Source organism: Suricata suricatta, chromosome 12 (genome assembly GCF_006229205.1).
Source record: "Suricata suricatta isolate VVHF042 chromosome 12, meerkat_22Aug2017_6uvM2_HiC, whole genome shotgun sequence".
NCBI lineage: Eukaryota > Metazoa > Chordata > Mammalia > Carnivora > Herpestidae > Suricata > Suricata suricatta.
This window is the reverse complement of record NC_043711.1, coordinates 98,324,465-98,347,972: the sequence shown is the minus strand read 5'-3', so window position 1 is coordinate 98,347,972 and position 23,508 is coordinate 98,324,465. Positions and strand designations below refer to the sequence as shown.

The following is a 23,508-nucleotide window of genomic DNA, read 5'->3' as shown; positions in this document are numbered from 1 at the left end:
AAAGCTAAGTGCTTTACTTAAATCATCTCATTTAGTTTAATAACTCTATAAGTATTTCTATTATTTTCATCCAATAGCGACTGGACCTAAGGCTCAGATAGGTTCAGTAACTTTTCCAAGGTCACACAGCCACTGAGTCATAATACAGGAATCGAAACCCTAGGGTTGAACGGTAAGTCTACAAGTTTAGCCAACATGCTTCGGGGAAGCAAACAGGAAAGGAATCCCTGGTAGACAGAACATATAACAGAAGTTCAGATGCAGCTTGAATACAGCCTGTATCCTGGATTCATTTCTTTTCATAGCATGTATCAAAATGGTAGTTAAATTTTTATTTGCGGAATTATTTGTTCTGGGTTAAGTATCTGTTAACAACTCCGTCTCTCTTCCCATCTCAGGCCAGTATCTGTAACAGAGGGCACATATGTCAACACTCCACCAATATCTCTTATTTTGCTTTTGGGTGTTTTGGGGTTTTTTTTCTTCATTTGAGTCAATGAAGCAATCCTTGGAGAGGTCAATGGGAAGTAGAGAGTCACAAACTTAGGGGGTTAGGAATCATTATCCCAAACTAGAAAGGAGGCATGTTGACATTTAACGTTCCCACATCTGATCTCATTCTTTCTACCAGAGTCTTGATTCTAAGTCAACCGTGATCACTAGGTCACAAATCCTTCTACATGTCCCCCATCGAAGAGGGACACTGAGGACGCAGTGGCTACCTCTCACACATGCAGCTCCAACCTTGGGCATCATGGCGTTCATTGAAGAGCAAAATTGTGAATGTCTCAGTGAGTGACATCTTGGGAAGTGTCATTCCTTCTATCAGTTCCGGGGATGTAGTTTTTGGCGGCTGGGGTCAGAGGGAGTTCTGTTCTGGGTCCCTGTCATACCCTGATTCTTCCTGACCTAGCTTTCCTCTCTGCTCCGCGCCTCTCTGCCCTGTCGGAAGTCACCACGTGACCATGTAGAATGACCAAAGACAACACATTACAAGAAACCTGCCTTTAGGAATCCTACTTGGTCACGGGACATGGTGTCGCCTACTAGGCAAGTCTAGGTTAACAGGAGACACACCTAGGATCCAAAGCTCAAGACCTCTGTCCTAACTGGCCACCTGCCTGAAAAGCTCAAACATCCTCCATCCCCCTCGTTAAGGAAATAAATGCACCGGCAGGCACACCCTTCTGCATCCACTTCTGGTGGGACTGCGGTCTCAGAGTTTCGAATCAAACGCACCCGGCTTCGGATTCCGGCTCTGCCTCTGTACAGACTTGGACAGCATTTCTCCAAGCCTTGTCTGTACGGGAATTTTAATGGTACCTCCTTACAGCGTCGGGGGACCCTATTCAGTGAGATAAAGAGTAGAAAGCGTTGAGTCCAATGGTTAAAAAATAGCTGTTGGAGAAACCGTTGCCAGTAGTGATGTTTATTATTATTCACATCCATTCATTTATAAAAAGAGGTTTCCAAACTTCTCACAAAGCAGAAGTCTCCCCTCGGCTCTCATGTTTTTCCTTCCCCAAAACGACATAGAAATTCCAGCCGAGACAAAAATGGTAGCAGGGCTCCAAGCCCGGGCAGCAGTTTACTTCTTAGGTCGTCATGTTTATACTGGGAAGATACTGGAGCCGCTGGGAGCGCCTCACGGAAGGGAAGAACAGCACAGACGGACCATCTAAACGGCATCTCCCAGTTTCATTTTGTAAAGTGCACTTTTGTATCTCTTTCCCCAGCCCCGTCTCCCAGCGATCGGCTGTATTTTTCAGGTACGGTTTTTCTGGATACAACCCATCCACCCCACGTTTTTGTAAGCGTGAAGATTAAGGGGACAAAGACAAATTCAATTAAGCTGCAGGCTTTGGGGACCAGCAGCTATTTTTCTGGAGGAACTGAATGCAAAAGGCTCAGGGGTGGGGACGTGGATGCAACGCGCTTCTGAGTGGAAAGGAGGTAGCGGTTGAGTATAGGTCACGTGACAAACTGAGCCCTCCTGTATTAATCTTTTATTCAGAAACAGACACTGTTTTAAGGGGAAATTAAAGGCAATCAATAAGCAGGCTTGCCTGGGCGGCTTCTGAGCCCGAGATGCAAATATTATTCCGAATTCTCGATTCCAAAGTGATCCCTCCATTGATATGTTAATAGCCTCCTCGTGTTTCTATGACCTCAAATCCTGGCAGGGGAGGAAACTATACTTACAGGAAACAAAAGAAAAGCAAGTCCTAGAATAAACATTTGCTAAGTGGACTTTGACTGTAAACCCCAACTTGTCATGTGTTAAGGATGAAATTCTCTCTGAGCCAGCTACCCACGCCCTGAACGTCTAGTATGTTTCTTGTTGAAGGAGCTGTCGTGATGGAGTGTTTCTCCGGCGTCACCTGACATTTCAGCTCCCCACTCACGGTGCCCAAGACGACAAACGCTTTGGGGTTGTCATGCCGAAGAGAGCAACCCTTGGCAACCGGAAAGAAGCAAAATTCCGTTGCCTGTAAATCAGAGGTGATTGCAGCCAAATGTGGGTCACCTATTTGTAAATTCACAGAGTCGAAAACAAATTCGGAGATTATTTATTTAGCACCTATCGTGTGCAAGATACTGTGCCGGGATTCTGGGGAGACACAAACTTGTTTGAGAAGGAGTTTACAGGGGCCAACAGGCAATAAACAATTTTAAAGGTAAAGATAAATAGGTTGCGGTGAGTGCTAGGAAAAGCAGAAGCAGATCATGAAAAACAAGGGGCCAGGAGAAGGCACCTCTGGAGAACTTATGAGTGTACAGAAATTCAAGGAGGCTACTGATAGGTTGTCTGTAGGACTAGCATTCCAGGCAGAGGGACGGTAAGTGCAAAGGTCCTGAGGTAGGAAAAGGCTTATATGTGAGCATTAGAAAGTCTCCTACCGCAGCTAGATAGCAGTAGATGACATTATGTCACACCACCATGCAGGAGCAAGATTATACAAGGCCTTGTAGCTAATACAACTTTTTTATAAAAAGTTAAGTGTCCTAATCAAAACTTCATTTCTTCCTACCAGCAGAGGCACATAGCTAATCTCTAACTCTGAACACACTAAAAGGCTCTCAAAGGTTGAGCAAACATGTATTTTTAAAGGATTCAGATATACTAATGTTTACTAATTTACCATATTCTTAATTACATATATTAAATTCTAGAACCACATATCTGATATCTGTTCACCAAAGTTGATGCTTCTCGCTAATTTGCTTTTTAAAAAAATTTTTTTAATGTTTTATTTATTTTTGAAAGACAGAGAGAGACAGTGTGAGCAGGGGAGAGTCAGATACAGATCTGAAGCAGGCTCCAGGCTCTGAGCTGTCAGCACAGAGCCCGACGCGGGGCTCGAACCCATGAACTGTGAGATCATGACCTGAACGGAAGCCGACGCTCAACCGACTGAGCCACCCAGGTGCCCTGCTAATTTGCTATTTAAGATCTAAATTCAAATAGAGGCTGACCTAATATGCTGTGTTTCTTACCTTTTACACGAAAGGGGTTTGTAATATTTCCCAAGAGCACTTTTCCAAGTGAGCTGATCACCTGCACTGTGAGGCTACATCTTTCATAAAAATGGACTTTCTAGCCAATGTCCATGCTCTGTTAAAAGTTTCCTACAATGAAGGGCACCTGGGGGGCTCAGTCATTTAAGTGTCCAACGTCAGCTCAGGTCATGATCTCATGGTTCGTGAGTTTGAGCCCCGAGTCGGGCTCTGTGCTGACAGCTCAGAGCCTGGAGCCTGCTTCGGATTCTGGGTCTCCCTCTCTCTCTGCCCCTCCCCTGCTCGTGCTCTCCCTCTCTCCAAAATAAATAAACATTAAAAAATTGTATTAAGGGGTGCCTGGGTAGCTCAGCCGGTTAAGCATCTGGCTTCGGCTCAGGGCATGATCTCATGGTTCGTGGGTTTGAGCCCCATGTCGGGCTTTGAGCTGACAGCTCGGAACCTGGAACCTGCTTCGGATTCTGTGTCTGCTTCTCTTTCTGCCCTTCCCCTGCTTATACTCTGTCTTTCTGTCTCAAAAATCAATAAACATTAAAAAATAATAAAAATAAACACTTTAAAAATTTAAAAATAAAAACATAAATGTTTTCTACGACGGATACGCTGATTTGAAAAGGCATGTGCATCCCTACCTACGCTGCACCTTTATTTACAAAGCCAAGGCCTGGAAGGAAGCAGCCCAGGGGTCTATCAACAGACAAATAGACAAAGATGTTGTGGATACATTCGACAGAACATTACACAGCTATAAAAAAGAATGAGGTCTTGCCATTTGTGACAACATGAATGGACTACCGGGAGTTATGCCAAGTGAAATAACTCAGAAAAAGACAATGCCGTATGATTTCACTTTTTTTCTCGAACATTGTATGTTAACTAATATTAACATAAATTGAATTTGAATTGAATGGAAATAAAAACTTTTTTGTTTTAATGTTTGTTTTTTGGGGGGCAGGGGCAGAGAAAGAGGGAGACACAGAATCCAAAGCAGGCTCCAGGCTCCAGGCTCCGAACTCCAGAGCCCAACATGGGCCTGGAAGTCACAAACTGCAAGATCATGATCTGAGCTAAAGTCGGACCCTTAACCAACTGAGCCACCCTGGTTTTCCTGGGGGGGAAAACACTTTTAAAAAAAGCTTTCTACAGGGACACCTGGGGGGCTCAGTTGGTTAAGGGTCCGACTTCGGCTCAGGTCATGATCTCAGGGTTCGTGGGTTCGAGTCCCATGTCGGGCTCTGTGCTGACAGCTCAGAGCCTAGAGCCTGCTTCGGATTCTGTGTCTCCTTCTCTTTCTGCTCCTCCCCCGCTCACTGTCTCTCTCAAAAATACACAAACATTTAAAATATTAAAAAAAAAAAGAAACACACAGAAATGTTATTGAGGCATTATACCAGGCTCTGAACTAACTTCTTTATATTGTGTTTCTGTTTTGCTGTTGTTTGTAGTTAAGTAAGCTCTATGCCCAGGTTCAGGCTTGAACCCATAACCCCAGGATCAAGTGTCACATGCTCCGCTGACCAAGCCAGCCAGGCACCCCACTTCTTTAGATCAGTTTAATCAATTATGAGTTGATGTACCAATTACCCTCAGGACAACCCTGCCATTTTCACGCCCATTTTGCGAATGAGGAAATGGAGGCTCAGAGAAGTTAAGTAACTTTCCCAAGGTCGTGTATCTGAGAATCAGGAATTTGGGGCTTCTAACTCAAGCTGCCTAAACTCTTCATTTCCTCTTAACAGATGTTCTGTGAAAACCCCAAGAGTTACCCCCTGAAGAGGAATCAAAATGGGCTGTCAGGACGGCCCGTGTTTTCCAATTGTTCTACTCAAGACTATTAACCAATTACATCAATTGCAAGCAGCGCCCGTGCATAATTTTTTGTTGCAGAATATTTGATTGCTGGCCAGGCTATTTATGGTTCCTTAATTCAAGCCTGTTATCTACCTTTGAAAGCCGGAAGTCCATAAAGAGTCCCTGCTACGGAAGCATACACAGAACACAGTAAAATCTTGATTCACTGGAAACTAATTGTATGAAGTCCACGTCCTTTACCTCCTATTTTCGGCCCCTGCGCCCCATTTTTAGAAATCATGTAAATTAGGGGCACCTGGGTGGCTCAGCTGGTTAAGCGTCCTGCTCATGATCTCAGCCCAGGTCTTGATGTCAGCGTCGTGAGTTCAAGTCTCACATTGGGCTCTGCGCTAAGTGTGAAGCCTACTTAAAAAAGAGAGAGAGAGAGAGAGAGATCATGTAAATCACAGGAAAATTACCCAGTATTCAGAATTTGTCTTTAAACCACAACCAAGAAAACATTGCTTCGGGGAAGTCCTAAGGTTAGTGTAAGTGTGGCTCAAATTGTTACAGGTTCATTCGAGCTAATCATAGGTCACTGGGTCCAGAGCTGTGGCCAAGGTCAGACCACCAGTCACTCCGGAGAGACCCGATTATGATCAGATACTCAGAAAGGAAAGGTTGGAAAAGGTGTTCAACCACAAAGAGATGATGTGAAATAGGTTTTCTGCATTCCCTCGAGCTCTGTGCCAAACGCTGGCCACCACGAGATGACACAAAACCTGAGCAAGATGATTCATCGGCCATTTTCTTTCATGAGTGGTGTTTGAGTTAGAACCCCTTGCCTACCTGCGCACCCTCGGCTCCCCCCGCCCAATGGTTCCCCCGTCCCAACCACACCCACCGGTCACAGTCACGTGAGCCTGTCTCTGGGCCTGAGATGTGCTCTCCTCCCTTCTTCCTGCCTCCGGTATTTGTATTTGCTGTTCTCTCTCTGCACCTAAAATGCTTTTCTCTGACGCCCCCTTATCTTTGTGGCCTGTGCATGGCGCCTCCCCATCCACCTGTCACCGTCTCCATCATTGCCCAGCTGACCTCTTCTCTGGACTTGGCAGGTCATGACTCCACCTTGTCGCTTGTTCACCGTGGTCTCCAAGATCATCGGGAGTGTGCTGTAGGTTTCGAGACGCACCCTAGAATCCGTACGGCTGACCTTCAAATCCCACTGGCCACTTAACCGGCTGTAGGATGTAGAAAAGATACTTAACCTTTTGGTTTCGTAGTTTCTTCTAGTTTACAAATAGCATGACCTGAGTTGGTACATGAAGAGTTTTGGACACCAGCCAGCCAGCAGGTGAAGAGTTTTATACCAGGGTTCTCGTGTATTAATAAATACAGTTATTTTCTTAATTGTAACTAGAAAAAATATAACAGCATTCTGTTCAACTCGATATTGATTTTTAAATTACTATTATTCTTTTACTTATTAGTGCTTTATTAGCTTTCCTATTGGAAAGAGATGTCATGAGAACAGGGACTCTTTTAAAAAAAAAACAACAACTTTTTTTTCTTGATATTTATTTATTTTTGAGAGAGAGAAAGACAGAGTGTGAGCAGCAGAAGGGCAAAGAGAGGGAGACACAGAATCGGAAGCAGGCTCCAGGCTCTGAGCTGTCAGCACAGAGCCCGACATGGGGCTTGAACTCACAAACCACAAGATGATGACCTGAGCCAAAGTCAGACACATAACCGACTGAGCTACCCCTGCATCTGAGAACAAGGACTCGTGAACACAGTACCTGGCACGCAGTAGGCACCTAATAACTGTTTGCTGATTTTCTGAATGAATAAATGAATGAATGAATGAAAATGGTGTATTTTCTTTCACCAGGTATGTGGTGATACCCTAGCAGGGGGCGGGAAAATCCAAACAGAAAGGTTCTAGGGAATCTGAAGAGAAAGTCCTGGCAGACTATGGTCCAGAAGGTTATCTTGGGAGGCCGAGAACCTGGGTGCTTCTGTCAGGAGGGGACCCCATTCCCCCCCACCCTGTTCCTGCCTCAGAAGTGGACCGTGAAGGAAGCTTGGCCTCATGCAGCATCCTCTTGGAGGCCAGCGCCCCCTCCCAGAACATTCCCCAGGGAAGCTGGCTTCCTTGCCTGCTCCCTGGGAACCAGAAAGCAGTAACCTGCGTCCTGTCCTTGCATTCCTGAACTTGGGTTTATTTGGGTTGGAAGGGAACTTTGCAAACAAGCTCAAAATATGAAATGTAAGACATCAAGAGGGAGCTAAAAATAGCGAAGGGGAATCATCCTTCCCCCTCATCTCTGTCAGCAGTGTGTCTGCTGGTCAACCTGGGGTGGGGGGGGCAATGCCTCTGGAGAGGAATTCGCATTGGCCCCCCACTGGGCCATACAGACGGGAAGGGGGGTGCTTTACTAATATCTGTGTGTGCAGAACGCACTCTGTGTCTTGCCACTGACCTGGGCGGCTGGCGGTTTTGAGATATTTGTTTACTTTCACATTCTTTTTTCTCACTTCTCCTACATTTCGCCTGATGAAGTTTTTCAAAACACTCACTTTGGGAAAAGCAAAGACGGCAGCTCCTGGGTCCAGGGCAACTGCCTTTAACTGCGGCCCGTTGTGCAATCCTGCTCCCGGCCCCAGGCCGCCCCACGGCTTCACACCCCCTAGCCCTGGTCTCTAAAGGGGATGCAGCAGGCTGTTGTTGACATTTGTCTTAATAGTTTCTTAAGTTTTATTTGCTATTTGTTTTTTATTTAGTTTATTTTTATTTAGTTTTTAATTTATATTATTTATTTTAATTTATTACTTTATTTATTTATTTTGAAAGAGAAAGAGGGAGTGCGAGCAGGGGTGGGGAGGAGAGAGAAGGAGAGAGAGAATCCCAAACAGGGTCCTGGATGTCGACACGGAGCCCGACGCAGGGCTCGAACTCACAAATCATGAGATCGTGACCCACTTGGAAATCGCGAATCGGCTGCCTCACCGACTAAGCCACCCAGGTGCCCCAAAGATTCTTTTTAAAGTAACCGGTGCACCCGAGGTGGGGCTTGAACCCACCACCCTGAGGTCCAGAGTCGCACGCCCTACCAACTGAACCAGTCAGGCGCCCCGACATAGGTTTCGGGGAAAACATGTGACTGATGAAGAAACGGAGGTTCAGCCGGAGCCTCGACCAGACCCACATCGCAGGCATGAGGCAGAGGCTCTCTTCCCCCTCTCTCTCTCAAAATAAGAAATAAATAAAATTTTAAAAATTAAAACACACACACAAATATTCTCTGAAGATACAGCCGCCCTCAGGAGATACCTATTAGGGAGCAGGGGGCAGTCTGTGGCAAAGTGTTACCTGCCAGTTACTCAACCAGTGTCTTTTCCCTTCTTTCTCGTTAATAGAATCCTAGAATTATTCAAGATGCCGTTGAGCCGGGGCACCTGGGCGGCTCAGTCGGTTAAGCGTCCGGCTTCGGCTCAGGTCATAATCTCAGGTTTGTGGGTTCGAGCCCCACGTTGGGCTCTGTGCTGACAGCTCAGAGCCTGGAGCCTGCTTGGGATTTTGTGACTCCCTCTCTCTGCCCCTCCCTCGCTCTCTCTCTCTCTCTCAAAATAAAGACATAAAAAAAAATTTTTTTAAAGATGCCATTAAGCCAACTAAAAACAAACAGAACAAAACAACATCCCTAATCCCCTGGCAGAGTTTCTTCCTTCATAAAAATGCATCACATGCACATCTGTCACCCCCTCCCCTTCTTCTCACATGGAATGTGTCCCCATGTTTGCAATGGAGCGGCCATCATGGGATCCTGAGGATGACGGCCATGTGCAAACTATGGGAGGCCAGGAAGACGGATGGAGTTTGAGTCCTTGGTGACTTCCTGGAATCCAGGACTTCTCGTTATGTGATGGAAACACAATGTTATCGGCTGACCCACCGGTTGGGTTCTTGCCGCATGCGGCCAAGGCAGCTGCTCAACCAGAGGTATCTGCTTCAGAGAAGAGGCTGGGGTCCGTGCGGGGAAAGTCAGCTCCGCACAGCCCCGGGGAGCTCAATCACAGAAGTCTACAGTGCATCCTCAGTGCGTCTAACCTACCACAGAAGCAGAGAAGAGAGGGAGAGCCCTTCACTGGCCTTCATCCACCTTCCGTGTTCAAACTAGACCTTGGCCTTCAATGCATCCAGAGAAAAGGAAAGCCAGAGCCAAAATGCTAAGAGAAACGAGAAATGCTCATCCCGAACTTTTGAGCCTCCATGAACCCTGGTCCCGGCAGTGAAGCAATCAAGGATGCCCGGTGAGCCCCTGCCTGGAGCTTCGTCCTGGCGACAGGAGCTCACGTGCATGTCTGGAACCAAACTACGCTCGGCCTGTGGGTGAAGAATCACGCTGTGACCTCTAGGAAGGCGGGCAAGACAACGTAGGTGAATCGTTCATGTGGATGTATGAAGTCTCCTCTGAGGTTAAACTTAGGAGTACTTAAGGGGCGCCTGGGCGGCTCAGTCAGTTAAGTGACTGACTCTTGATTTAGACACAGGCCATGATCTCGCGGTTTGTGGGTTTGAGCCCCGTATTGGGCTCTGCACTGTCATAGTGCTTGGGATTCTCACTCTCCCCTTCTCTCTCTGCACTTCCCACGTGCACTCTCTCTCTCTCTCAAAATAAATAAATAAAATTAAAAAGAAAAGAGCCACATGGTCTACAGACTGAGCCAGCCAGGTGCCCCCCGCCACAACTAACGTTTTTTGAGCATTTTTACTCTTCGCTACGGATGATGTGATGCATTTTAGATGGACAGTTCTCATTTACCCCCCATCAGTCTATGAGAGAAGCTGTTATTATCCCCATTTCACAGAAGAGGAAACTAATACAGAGTGTGGCTAAGAAATGTGTCCAGGGGCGCCTGGGGTGCTTAGTCGGTTAAGCGGCTGACTTCGGCTCAGGTCATGATCTCGTGGTTCATGAGTTTGAGCCCCACCCTGGGCTCTGCGCTGACAGCTCGGAGCCTGGAGCCTACTTCAGAGTCTGTGTCTCCCTCTCTCTCTCTAACAAATAAATATTTTTTAAAATTTTTTAAAGAAAGCAGTGTGTCCCAAGTCCCACAGCTATTAAGGGGCCCCTCTGCCCTTTGACCCTCTACACTTCCGTGTATAACATCACGCAAAGTATGTGTGAGGATTCAAACTCACTGAAAGGCATTCTGACAGCAATTCTTAAATTTGGTGTCATCAACTCCGCTATTTCAATACAGCGCATTCAAGACAGCACTGCAAGGAAGACAGTTTACTGAGAACACAGCTTAACCGGCCAAGTGATCCAAGCACCAACATCTTCCAATGATAAGAGTTGAAGACATGATCTATTTCTTGTGAAACACCATGGCCTTTCCTGGGACAGACAGTCCGTGACACTTCAAAATGACTCTCTCAATGACTACTTCCTGATTCCAAGAAGTTTACGATCCAACAGAAGGTGCAGTCTAAGCATCTCATGTTTGATTTTGCCTCCTTACTTCCTCCCATATGCCAGGTAAATTCAGTGCAAGTCCTCACCACTGGCCTCTGTCTGAGGTTACACAGCCTCATCCTGATTTTCCTTTTTTTTTAATTAAAAACAAAAATTTTTTTAATGTTCTTTATTTATTTTTGAGAGATAGGGAGAGACAGCATGAGCAGGGGAGGGTCAGAGAGAGAGGGAGATACAGATCTGAAGCAGGCGCCAGGCTCTGAGCTAGCCGTCAGCACAGAGCCCGACGTGGGGCTCAAACCCACGAACCGTGAGATCATGACCTGAGCCGAAGCTGGACGCTTAACCAACTGAGCCACCCAGGAGCCCCTCATCCTGATTTTCAAATGAAGACACGGAGACTCAAAGACACTGAGGATGCTGCTCGTGGTCCCAGAACTAGTGTGTGCAGGAGCCCCATGGTCCCACAGGCACAAAAGGTGGCCCTACACAAGGATACCCAGAGAAGGGAGTTTCCACTGAAACGTCGCCCTTCCTCCACCCGCCAGGAAGATGCCCTGCAAGCCGTCAGCTCACCTGCCCCGACAGAGCACATTTTTCTCGTTAGCACAAAGGCACCAAATGGACTAGTCCGCGGACCCGGCCAACAAAAACCGAGTTCGTAGATGCCAAAACTTACGTTCCTAACCATCTCCCGGGCAAAGATGAGGATGTTACCAGCCTTGGACAAGTTTCTCAGCCTCTTCTGTAGTTTGTTTTTCTCAACTGTAAAGTGGGGATAATAACAGCATTCTCTCTTCGAGGGTTTGATGCGAGGATTAAATGAATCAGTCCCTGGCAAAGCACGGAGAGCAGTCGGTGCCTGACATACAGCTGAAGTGAGCCGTGATTATTGCTGATTATACATTTTATCATCATTGGTAACTTTACGTCACTTTTGCGCATGCTTAAGACCCATCGCTTGCCTTTCCTCCCTAAACGGCATTGGAACCAGATTGCTGTTGCCTGTTTTCTCTCAAGCAGAGACCCACAGGTCATCCACGGAGACACGGAGCTCCTTCCTGCCCCTTCAGTGACTGTCGTAATGGGAAAGGACCCAAGTTTGGCATGAAAGTCCACCTTGAAGACAATGCCATCTAAAAGTGAAGCCGGGGGGCGCCTGGGTGGCTCAGTCGGTTAAGCCTCCGACTTCGGCTCAGGTCAGATCTCACGGTCGTGGGTTCGAGCCCCGCATCAGGCTCTGTGCTGACAGCTAGCTCAGAGCCTGGAGCCTGCTTCCGGTTCTGTGTCTCCTTCTCTCTCTGCCCCTCCCCCTCTCATGCTCTGTCTCTCTCTGTATCAAAAATAAATAAAACATTTAAAAAAATTAAAAAAAAAATAAAAGTGAAGCCGGGAAATGCCAATACTACTGTTTTCCCGCTCTGCTATAGATGGGCCGGGTCATCGTTGTTTTCCATTCTGCGATTCAGCCTGCCTTTCGGTAAAGGAGGAGGCACGCCCCTGGAGTAAAAGAGAGTCTGCGATCGTCTAGGGTTATGAACAATGTCTGTAGGATCACGCCGCCGCCCACTCACGGCACTCTGCTGTGGTCCTCCAAGATCAACAGCTGCACGGTCACGGGGGTAATAAACAAAGTATAAATAGACAAGTTGCTGGCGGGGCTTTGCAAACGCTGCTGGTGTGTACCTGATGACAAAGGGAAAATTAGTCCCTTCCCCAAAGTCAGAGTAGGTATTTTAGGGTGAATCACGCTTAAGTAAACTTCTTCTGTGGAGTTTATTGTGCTCTTGGGACTTTTCCAGAACCTTTAGCGTAAGAGGAACCCTGGAGGTGCTTGAACTCCACCAACATAAAATCAGATTTAAAAAAAGAAAAAGGTACGGGGCTCCTGGGCGGCTCAGTCGGTTAAGCGTCTGACTTTGGCTCAGGTCATGATCTCATAGTTCGTGGGTTCAAGCCCTGCGTTGGGCTCTGTGCTGACAGCTCGGAGCCTGGAGCCTGCTTCAGATCTGTGTCTCCCTCTCTCTCTGCCCCTACCCGTCTCTCTCTCTCTCTCTCCCAAAAATAAATAAAATTGAAAAAAAAGAAATAATAGGAGAATAATGCATGGAAAAAGCAACAAAATCGAACATCAGGGCCATTTCAAGGGACATTTTCTTTATTTCATTTGATGAATGAAAGCCAAGTTTCTTGCAAGATTCTCATTTAATAGAAGCATATTCCAAAAGGTGGGTGCAAACAAACTTCTCCAGTACTACTGCGTCAGTCTGGAAACCTCAGGGACACTGACGAACGTTTGCCGACCGGGGTGTATCCTATACAGTTAGAAATCCCAGCCCTGAGAGGTAATGGGTAGGCTCCAAAATCCCTGTCAAGAGCCACCCAGGCTGGTCATTTATCCTTCTCGCACCCACGACGAAGGCTCCTGTAATGAAGCTGCTGACGTAGTGGCGTGCCAGCGGCCATGTTGCACTGAATTCCTGGTATCTATGCAAACAGAGGTGGATGTGTTCCTTCCTTGCACCATCCCCACCCTCCCCAGGAGGGGGAATAAATCCAACCAAAGTAACAGAAACACTCCCCCCCCACCACAGTCACACACAATCTAGAGAAACTTCTGCTAAGTGATCATCCGAAGGTAAGAAGGCGACCAGACTGCTTCACAGCAGATTAACCAAAGACCAAATATTTTTGTGCCTAATCAAAAGGCCCCTCCAGAGCTGTCGCATCCCTGTCTTGTCTCTGAAAGGGCTAGGATTTTCCTTTTAATACTCAAAGGTATAATTTGATGCCTTATTAGTAGGATGCGTATTCTGAAAGATAAATTACAAAAACCATCGGTCATTTTAGATGCTTCATTTCAAAAAAAGAAAAAGGTTAATAACTGAAAGCAGAGTACAACAGAGAGAGAGAGAGACACAGAACCAAATGGGTCCCTTTCATTCAACAAGGGAGTTTCAAAACCCATTTTAAGTAATCCCCCGTTTGGGGACAAGGTCGAATCTGTCAACCTTCCAAACATGACTTAGGTAGGAATGACCCAACCAGGAAGTCGCTGTGCCTGGGGCCTTCTAAATCTTCGAGGCTATAGGGCTTTTCTGATGGTTATAAAGCTGATTCCTTGAGGGGGTTTTTGTTTGTTTCTGCAAGTTATTTTTATTTGTTTTTTTCTCTGAGAGTACGCCAGCAAGGGGAGAACGCTGAGGCATATACAAGAGCAGATAAAAGTCACCCCCCTCTCTCTCCGACACACCCACCTTCCTCCGCCCCCGCCTGCTTCTCATCTACTTCCTGTGTGAATGGGGAGTGTATTCTTCCTATTCTTTTGTCTACATTTTTACAGAAACACACACACACACGCACGCGCACACATGCAGATACAAGCCTTTTGAAGGAAATCCTATAGTATTCACCTGTCTACAACCGAGTTTTAATCCACATCAGCCTTTGCGAACCTATATAGCCCATCTCGTGCCCCCAAGGCTTTGCTGAAGGCACTCCTGCTCACTTAGACCCACAGAAATTTTCCACTGCCTTCTACAGCCGACTTCACCTCTTAGGGAACTGTCAAGCGCGCAAGGGGAGGCTCACTTCCTCTCTCGATTAGAGGAAATAATGCTTTCACGCTTTGGAAACAGCATTACCATACACCCCCTTGCCCTAGTCCAGGCTGAGTACCCAACAGACAGATTACACCCTTCCCGTGGCCGTGGCTTTGAGCTTTCGGGATCGGAGCAGCCCCCCCGAACCCAGAGAGAGAAATCAGCAGGAATTTTTTTTACCAGGTGCCGTGCCCTGATGGGAGACAGATTAACCACAATGACAAACTGCTCAGCTGCATGCTGCTTCGCTGGAAAAGCATCTGTTTTCTTTCCCCCGCCTGGTAACTAGTGGGTTCTGTCACCTGATTCATGAAGATGAGATTGCTGGAAACAACAGGCGGCCACAGGCTCCAGGAAACATAAGAGCATAGAGCTCCTTTCCGAGTCTTGGCATGTCTGTGTGTGTGCATGCGCAGGCATACGTGTTCTGTGTGTGCATGTGTGCATGCATGTGTCTGTGTGTGCTGGTGCATGCATCCATGTGTCCGTGTGTCTGTGTGTGTGCATGCGCAGGCATACGTGTGTCTGTGTATGCATGTGTGCATGCATGTGTCTGTGTGTGCTGGTGCATGCATCCATGTGTCCGTGTGTCTGTGTGTGCACGTGCATGCATGTGTGTATGCATGCATGTATGCATGCATGTGTCTGTGTGCATGTGTGTGCACGGGCATGCATGCATGTTTCACACGCACACTTACACTTGGCCTGGAAAGATGTTCTTCCTGGGAGAAGCAGGAATCTCCCAGCACCAGGTAAACTAGCCCAGGGCTTGGAACAAGGCCCAGTCAGCTTCATTTACTTGTTGATTCGACCAGTCAGCAAGCACCAGCCCCTTCCAGGCTCCAGGTTACAGGTGCGCCTTAGGGATCGGATTCCCGGGTTCAAAGCCGGGTGCTGCCACGCTCTAGCACAGGTTTTCAGCCTCTGTGTTTCTCAGCTTTAAAATAAGGGAAAGTACGCATCCAAATCTCCCTCCAAATCCTGGGCACTTGGGCCATGTTTCACAGGGTCTCCTGCAGGACCCGAGGCAGGACCCGGTGATCTGCCACATGGACCTGTCTGCAGAGAAACACGCAAAAACTGAATTAGGGAGATGCATGCACGAAATCGATAGGCTCGTGTTCATTCAAGTTGTGTTTTGTAGCCGGATAAGGGAGATCAGATCATTGTGTGGCCAGAGTTGTTTTTTAAAAATATAGCTTTTGGGGGTGCCTGGGTGGCTCAGTCGGTTAAGCGTCCGGCTTCGGCTCAGGTCATAATCTCAGGTTTGTGGGTTCGAGCCCCACGTTGGACTCTGTGCTGACAGCTCAGAGACTGGAGCCTGCTTCTGATTCTGTGTCTCCCTCTGTCTCTGACCCTCCCCTGCTAGCGCTGTCTCTGTCTCTCAAAAATAAAAAATAAAACATTAAAAAAAAAGTATAGCTTTTGGAATTTCAGGTTTGTAGACTCATCCTAGCTTCTGCCTCATGGAGTGGTGAGGAGAATTAAATGGGATCATACCTGTAAAACATACTTATTAAATACTCAGTAAATATCTGTGAGCATCCACTATGGCCAGACTGCACTAGAGCCGATGACCTATACCCACAACCAAGTTCAGAACATGTTTCTGAAGAGGGTAAATATCTTCACTTTGTGAACCACACAGTCTCTATCATAACTATCCTCCTCTGTTAGGGAGCAAAGGCAGAAAAGAATGAATGTGTCTGTGTTCTAATAAAACTTTATTTATATATTAAAAAAAAGACAAGAGGCCAAATCTGGCCCAGGCTGTCGTTTATGAGCCCCTGATCAAGACAGACATGACTCTAGCCCTTCATGGGTACTTGCATTGGAATGCACAAAACAGTCAACGAATCAAATAATAAAAGGAAATGTCCAGTCCGATCATGATAGATACTGAAAGGAAATGGAATGTGCATTTAACAAGGTCTGCAGGTGTGCACTTCCAAGTCTCAGAAGCGCTGAGTTCTTCCACAGAACAGGGCTTTACACTGCTCACAGTCAGGGAGGACTTTTAATCTTTATAACTCCCCTAGAAGGTAGGTCTTATGAGACCCATTTCACAGATGAGAAAACTGAGGTTCCAAAGGTTGAAGTCACTAATTTCATATCACCAATATTATGTGTCTGGAATAAAGCTTTAGACTCAAGCCTTCAGAATCCCGAGCCTGTACTCTTGACGAATTTTTTTCCTCGCTTTCTGGGAAATAATAGGAAATAGTCTAGTTTCAGAGAAATCTCCTAAGCCAACGGTTCTCAAATGTGTTGATCTCAGGACCCCTGAACACCCTTCAGAATTACCGATAATTCCAAGGAGCTTCTATTTACGAAAGTTAGACCTACTTAAGCTTATCTGTTCGAAACCAAATCTGAGAAATTTTTGAAATGTCAATTTTTAAAATTCATTTTAAAAATAACCATAACAAGCATCTTACGTATTAACATCAGTAACATATTTTTGTGAAAAGTAACTATTTCCGCCACCGCTCCCCAAACATTTAGCGAGTAGGGTGGCTTTGGTTTTACATGTTTACAAATGCCTTTAGCATTCAGCCTCCTACAAGGCAGCTTTTCTTTCAGGTAGCTGATTTCACACATCACACAGTCCCTGGAAACCCACTTTAGCTTGTGAAAAAATGAGGTAGAAACAGCAAGAGCATTTTGCCTTTTGGCCCCAGCACGGTGTGGGGTTGTTACTTTCTGTAGGTTCTGAGGGAGACAGCTTGGCTTTCCTTGGCTTGTGGCTACATCACTTTAATCTCTGTCTCCGTCTTCATGCAGCATTTCTCCCTCGTTTCTTAGCCTTTGAGTTTTCTTCTTATAAGGACCCCGCCCCTGAATTAGAACCCCTCCCCCATAGTACCAGTCTTCAGTGGATTCCGTATGCAAAGGCCCTTTTCCTGGGGCTGCTGGGAGTGACGTCTGGAGTCACACTGAGGTGGCCTTGTGAAAACAGCACTGCTGTCCCCTCCGGGTTCTCGATCAGGGGACAGCAAACTATAGCCACGGACCAAAACATGCTGCCACATAGTCTAAGAGCCCATGAGCTATGGGTGGTTTTACATTTTTTAATAGTTATGTAAGTATCTGCATCAACTGCTTGCTGCCTCTCGCCTGGCAAAGCCTAAAATATCTATCCGGTCCCTTACTGGAAAAGTTTGTCAGCCCCTGGTTTAAACCCTGCCGTCTACGCCAGACCCACCGCCCACACCGGTTGTGGGTGTTGGGTTCCGCTATTAGAACCACAGTCAAGACCACCAATGATGAAGGAATGTTAGCATCACAAGTCGCTAATGTGGGCTCCACCCAGCCTGTCCCTCTTGGCATCACTAGGTTCCAAACAAAAGTCCGGGGCAGCTGTCTCTGATTGGCAAGTGCCAGGCCACGGGTCCACACCCTGGCTGCCAGGGGTGCTGGGAATCCATCTTCTACATTTTTCACTCCTGAGCTGAAAGGTGGGCTCTGCTTTTCAAAACCCAAAGGCGGGGGTGACTCCCCAGGTTTAGGAAATAGGTCCCGGCAGTGGAGGAATTACAAAAACAATAAACACACTATACCCGATGAGGACACATAATCTCGAACTTTCTCTACTAGACACAAAAGAGCAAGAACCCTGATAACTAGCTTTTCCATCTAAGTCCGTCTACACTGGCCAGAGATCATGTTAGATATTTTTCCAGCTTTCTCGTCTAAATGTAAAACGTGAACCACAGACAGATGGTATTAACCTTCTAGAAAAACCTAAGCTAGAAGATTACCCAAACCCCTGGAAAATGACTTTATTGTGGGCGGTACCACCGTGGGGCCATTATTTTCACAAATTCTGCTCCGGTCTTCAGGAAAATGACTTCAGCTGTGGATCTTAGCTGAAAATCAGAATTAGGATGCCAGCAGATAATTTACCGAGAGCCTACTACGCGTGGGTTCCAGGCTGACTCACATGCCTGTCTTCCTTAAAGGCCGCGATCACCATGACACCCATTTTATACACGAAGCTATCTCTTTCGCCTCCAGAGGGCGAAAGGCATAGGACTGCATTCTACCTGAGGGCACACCTTGAGAGCATTAGCAACTTGACCTCGGTGCACACAGCTAGTGAGCGACAGACTAGGTTTGAATCCAGGTTCACAGAGAGCAGAGTCCATGGTAGGTTTTTTATTCCATCTGCGCTCCGTTTTCCTTATCTGGACTTGCACCTTGTAAAGTTAGAAACTTACATAACCGTGGGAAGCCACAGGGCTGAAGGCTCACAAGATGATTTTAAATCTATCATCTTATTTCCCCACAGTGAGCCCTGTAGCAGACACAGGGGCTTACCTTTCATGACAGAGTCTGTACTTGAATACACTTCAGTAGAATCAGAGCGATAAGCGATCCTGGAAGTTCAGTCAGTTGAAACTCAGCAGGAGTGCGGTGAGCTAACTGGTGATCAAGAACTCATTGTGTGGGGACGGCCAGCAAACCCCAAGGCAGAAAGGACCACGCCCGGCAGCGGCTATGAGAGGTGTTTCTTGCAATTCAGAAATAGCGTATTTTGGGGTTTTGTTTTAATTTTTTTAATGTTTATTTCATTTCTGAAAGAGACAGAGAGGGAGAGAGAGAGAGAGAGAGAGAGAGAGAGAGAGAGAGAGAGAGAGAGACAGTGGTGAGTGGGGGAGGAGCAGAGAGAGGGGGAGACACAGAATCCGAAGACAGGTTCTAGGCTCCAAGCTGTCAGCACAGAGCCTGACTCAGGGCTTGAACTCAGAAACCGCGAGATCATGACCTGAGCCGAAGTCGGCCGCGTAACCAACTGAGCCACCCCGGCACCCCAGAAATGGGGTTTTTACTGATGAAACTAGTGACTGATGATAATTAGCATGACGACTTTGACATTAGAAATAGATGTGCAAGGGAGTGGGCAAAAAAGACATGGATTTGCATTGGCGAAATTAGAAATATTTAAGACACGTGACCTGACTAGAATGCGTTATAGGCTACCATAACCCTTTACCTACCTACACCCTTCCCCTCTGCTTCCCCAGTTGAGCCTGTATCCAGCCACTGGGTAGGGGGATTTCTGACCGCATCATGCCAATCAGACGGCACAGAATCCTGCTCTGAGAATATGATGCCTACCTGACTGACCCTCTCATTTAAGGTGTGACCAGCGCCCCTGAAGAAATGGAGTGTGAAGGCTTTATCCAGCTTCCAGGACAGATTGTATAAACTGTTTTGTAACTGCTTTGCTAATGAATGTTCGGTTGTAACGGTAGTAATATTTGGACAGACTGGATTTTATGGGAACTTGTAGCTAGATCGTGGGGACACGCTCACCTCTGCCAGAAATAACCTAAGAATTGTTCCATGTCAGATTGGCTTAGATCACAGCACTTTACCTGGTGCCCAGGAGCCATCGCCCGTCTTCCTTCCTAAGGGAATCCCTGTTGGTTCAGCTATTAGTCAGCTGAGCAGCTCAGAGAGCGTGGGCCCAGGACCAGGAGATGAACCCTGACTAATCTAAGCCAGGGGTCAGCAAACTATGGCCCACAAGTTAGAGCTGGCGCACCACCTGGTTTCCTAAATAAAGTTTTATTGGAACACAGCCCCACCCACTTAAAGCCCCACCCTCTTTCAAGCCACTGCAATAGCAGAATTGACTAGTTGCCACAGAACCTGCATGGCCCACAAAACCTAAAACGTTTGCTATCTGGCCCTTTACAGGAAAAGTTTGTCACCTCTAGGATGGAACAGAAGCATTGCCATCACCTGAGAACTCGTGAGAAAGGCAGACTCGCATGCATCACCCAGACCCAGCCTGGAATCAGATTATCTAGGGGACAAAACTTCCCACAAAAGGGGAGGCCATGGCTGGCTGAGATCGAATCCCCTCCATCCCTTGGCTGGCCAAACTCAGTTTCTGTTAGTAGAGAAGGAGGAGAAATAACTGTGGGGCAGGGAACTCCATTTGCCTGTAGAGTTCATTTTCCTTTGCTTACAGAACTTTAACATAGGGGCGCCTAGGTGGCTCAGTCAGTTAACCTTTCGGCTTCTGCTCAGGTCAGATCTCACCTTCGTGGGTTCGAGCCCCTCATCGGGCTCTGTGCTGACAGCTCAGAGCCTGGAGCCTGCTTCCGATTCTGTATCTCCCTCTCTCTGACCCTCCCCTGCTCATGCTGTCTCTGTCTCTCTCAAAAAAAAAAAAAAAACCCCATTTAAAAAAAAAAGAACTTCAACATAGATAAACCAAGCCCCCAATGCGAGGGTTCTGTGTTGCTGTGAGGGGTAACAGGACAGGGAATGTCATTGGAGGTGGACAAAGGGGGAGGCAAGTCCTTTTACCTCCCTGAACTCTGGGTTTCATAAGTGTAAAATAAGGACCATAATTCCAGACATAAAGTTCGCAGTCGTGGGGGGCCAATGCAGTCACAAGTAATGGAATCGCCTGCAAAAGGGACAAATTAGGGTCTAACCTCTGGAGGTGAGGCGTTCCGGCGTCGTGCAGCACTGCGCAGGGGGACGAACAGTCATCAAACACTAGCCTCTTTTCTCTACTTCTTCCCCGCCACCTTCCACGTGTTTTATACTCTCTGCGGTTTCAAGATGGCCGCCCAGCTCCAATCATCTGGCTCGGATTCAGAGGCGGGGCGCCAGGAAGGGAGCTGACGGCCTTCCCGGCCGTCCGCACACCTCTTTTGATGGGGGGACATCTTCCACAGAGGTACCACCCTCCCCCAGCCGAATTCTGCTCGAATCTCATTGGCCAACACTGGCTTACATAGTCATCCCTAGCCAATCACAGATAAAGACAGGATAACTGTGGTTGGCTTAGCTCAGCAGGGGTCAGCAACCGTTTTTCTGAAAAGAGCCAGGCAGTAACTCTTTTAGGCTTTGCATGCCATGTAACGTCTCTCGCTACTACTTAACTCTGTTGGAATAGCTTGGAAACAGCCATAGACAAGGCCTGAACTAACTGGGTCTGGCTGTTCCAGTAAAACCTTTTCTTAGTGAACGCAGGCAGTGGATGGGATTTGGCCCCCATGCCGTAATTTGCCAGTCCCTAGTCTGTACTCATTAAAAGCACAGGAGCTAGAGCCAATTGGTTTTGCCAATTTCCAGGCATGTAACTGTAAACAAAGAGCTTAACTTGTGTTCCAGTTTCCTTATTTTGTACGACGGAAAATGCGTAGACCTTCAGGAAATAGAGAATCCATCTAACGATACAATAAATGTCCTCCTTGGGAGGGCAGCTTCAGGGCTGCTTGATTCAATGACTGTAGTCCCAAGTTCTTTGCATCTTCTTGTTCTGCCCAACTCGGGGTATTGGCTTTGACCTTCAGATTTGCCTCGCATAGCCACAAAATGGCGGCCACGGCGCCAGGTGCCATATTCATCTAAAAAAATATATGAAAATTGAACACTTCTTCCCTTGTTTACCGTTTCAAGAGGGAGGATAACTTTCCCGGAGATATACCCCTAGACTGTTTACTTTACCTGCTCATTGGTGAGCATCATGCCACATAATCCCCTAACCTGTTATTACCAACAGAAATAAAATTATCTTGGGGGAACCTGGGTGGCTCAGTCGGTTAACTGTCTGACTTCGGCTCAGGTCATGGTCTTGAAGTTCATGGGCTTGAGCCCCATGTCAGGCTCTGTGCTGACAGCTCAGAGCCTGGAGCCTGCTTCAGATTCTGTGGCTCCCTCTCTCTCTGCCCCTCCCCTGCTCACACTGTGTCTCTCTGTCTCTCAAAAGACATTTTTTTAATGTTTATTTATTTTTGAGAGAGAGACAGAGCATGAGCAGGCATGGGGCAGAGAGAGAGGGAGACCCAGAAGTGAAGCAGGCTCCAGTCTCTGAGCTGTCAGCACAGAGCCTGACGCGGGGCTTGAACTCACATACTGCGAGACTATGACCTAAGCTGAGTGGCACGCTTTACCGACTGAGCCAACCAAGTGCCCCTCTTATATGTATTTATATATGTATATTCATATTTATATTAAATACATATATATATGTAAAACGTAGGGCTCAAACTCAGCTCAGGCCTCCACCATCTAGATAGAGTTACATGCGCTACCGACCTAGCCAGCCAAGTGTCCCTGGCATGTTTTTAAGCAGAGATCTTAAATCTTTATTACAATTCAAACGAGTTCATTTTTTTAGTAGAAAAATAGTAAATAATTTATTTTAAAAAAAGAAGGAAAAGAAAAAAGCCTGTCATAAGTGTATGTGATTAGAATCCGTAATTCATTACATGGTTTGATAAAATGACTCTTAACGAATGTATTGAATAGCACACACTAAATATGAAACAAGCGCATATAACATTTTGCTCCTGAGGAATTCAGGTGTTTTGATCCCCAGCAGACATGAAATAGTTGATGGTTCTATAACCACTTCAGTTATATTTCTAAGCAACAACAATATTTTTATACTTCTGTGATTGTTCCAAATATAACTTAGAAAGAAATGCATGTAAAATGAAGTAATATAGGATGTACCTCTTTAGGCACCTTGATTAATCATTAAAGGAGAGATTCTTGCATTCGTGAGTTCGAGCCCCGCATGGGGCTCTGTCCTGGCATCGCAGAGCCCGGAGCCTGCTTTGGATTCTGTGTCTCCCTCTCTCTCTCTCTGCCCCTCCCGCACCTCTCTCTTGCTCTCTCTCTCTCAAAAATAAATAAATATTTTTTTAAAAGGAGGATTTCTTTAATCTCTTTGTTTGTTACTTTGAACACTGTTACACCATCTACCCTCTCGATGCTGCCTAAAGTTGCTGACGGAGTGCAGACCTCTCTGAAATGTAGGAAGAGGGTGAACGTGACCTTAGGCATGCCGGAGTATTCCCAGGCCGTTTCAGGAATACGTAAATGTAATATAAACATGTCAATTCTAGAAATCAATTCCCCTAAAGCTATCAGTGCAGCATCCTCCAATTCTAAGACTATTCCACAATATCTCCTGGGTTGTTTCGCAGATTAAATGCCACAAAACAGTTAAGTAGTCAGCACTCAGGATCTGGGAACTATTATTATTATTTGCAGCCATAAATAAAGGAGGCGGCTCTTACTTCCTGGTCTGATGAGGAAGGAAATAACGTGTTTGCACTGAGGATGAACTCTCTGCC

General features: G+C 46.6%; 1 long non-coding RNA gene across 1 annotated transcript; it reads right to left on the bottom strand.

Annotated features, from left to right (window-relative positions):
* Positions 1-12,929: 12,929 nt before the first annotated feature.
* On the bottom strand, positions 12,930-18,962 carry LOC115274791. The gene is made up of 3 exons (XR_003901251.1): positions 18,716-18,962; positions 15,094-15,454; positions 12,930-13,280 (listed from the first exon to the last, which is right to left on the bottom strand). It is a non-coding gene; the product is annotated as an uncharacterized LOC115274791 (long non-coding RNA).
* Positions 18,963-23,508: the final 4,546 nt, after the last annotated feature.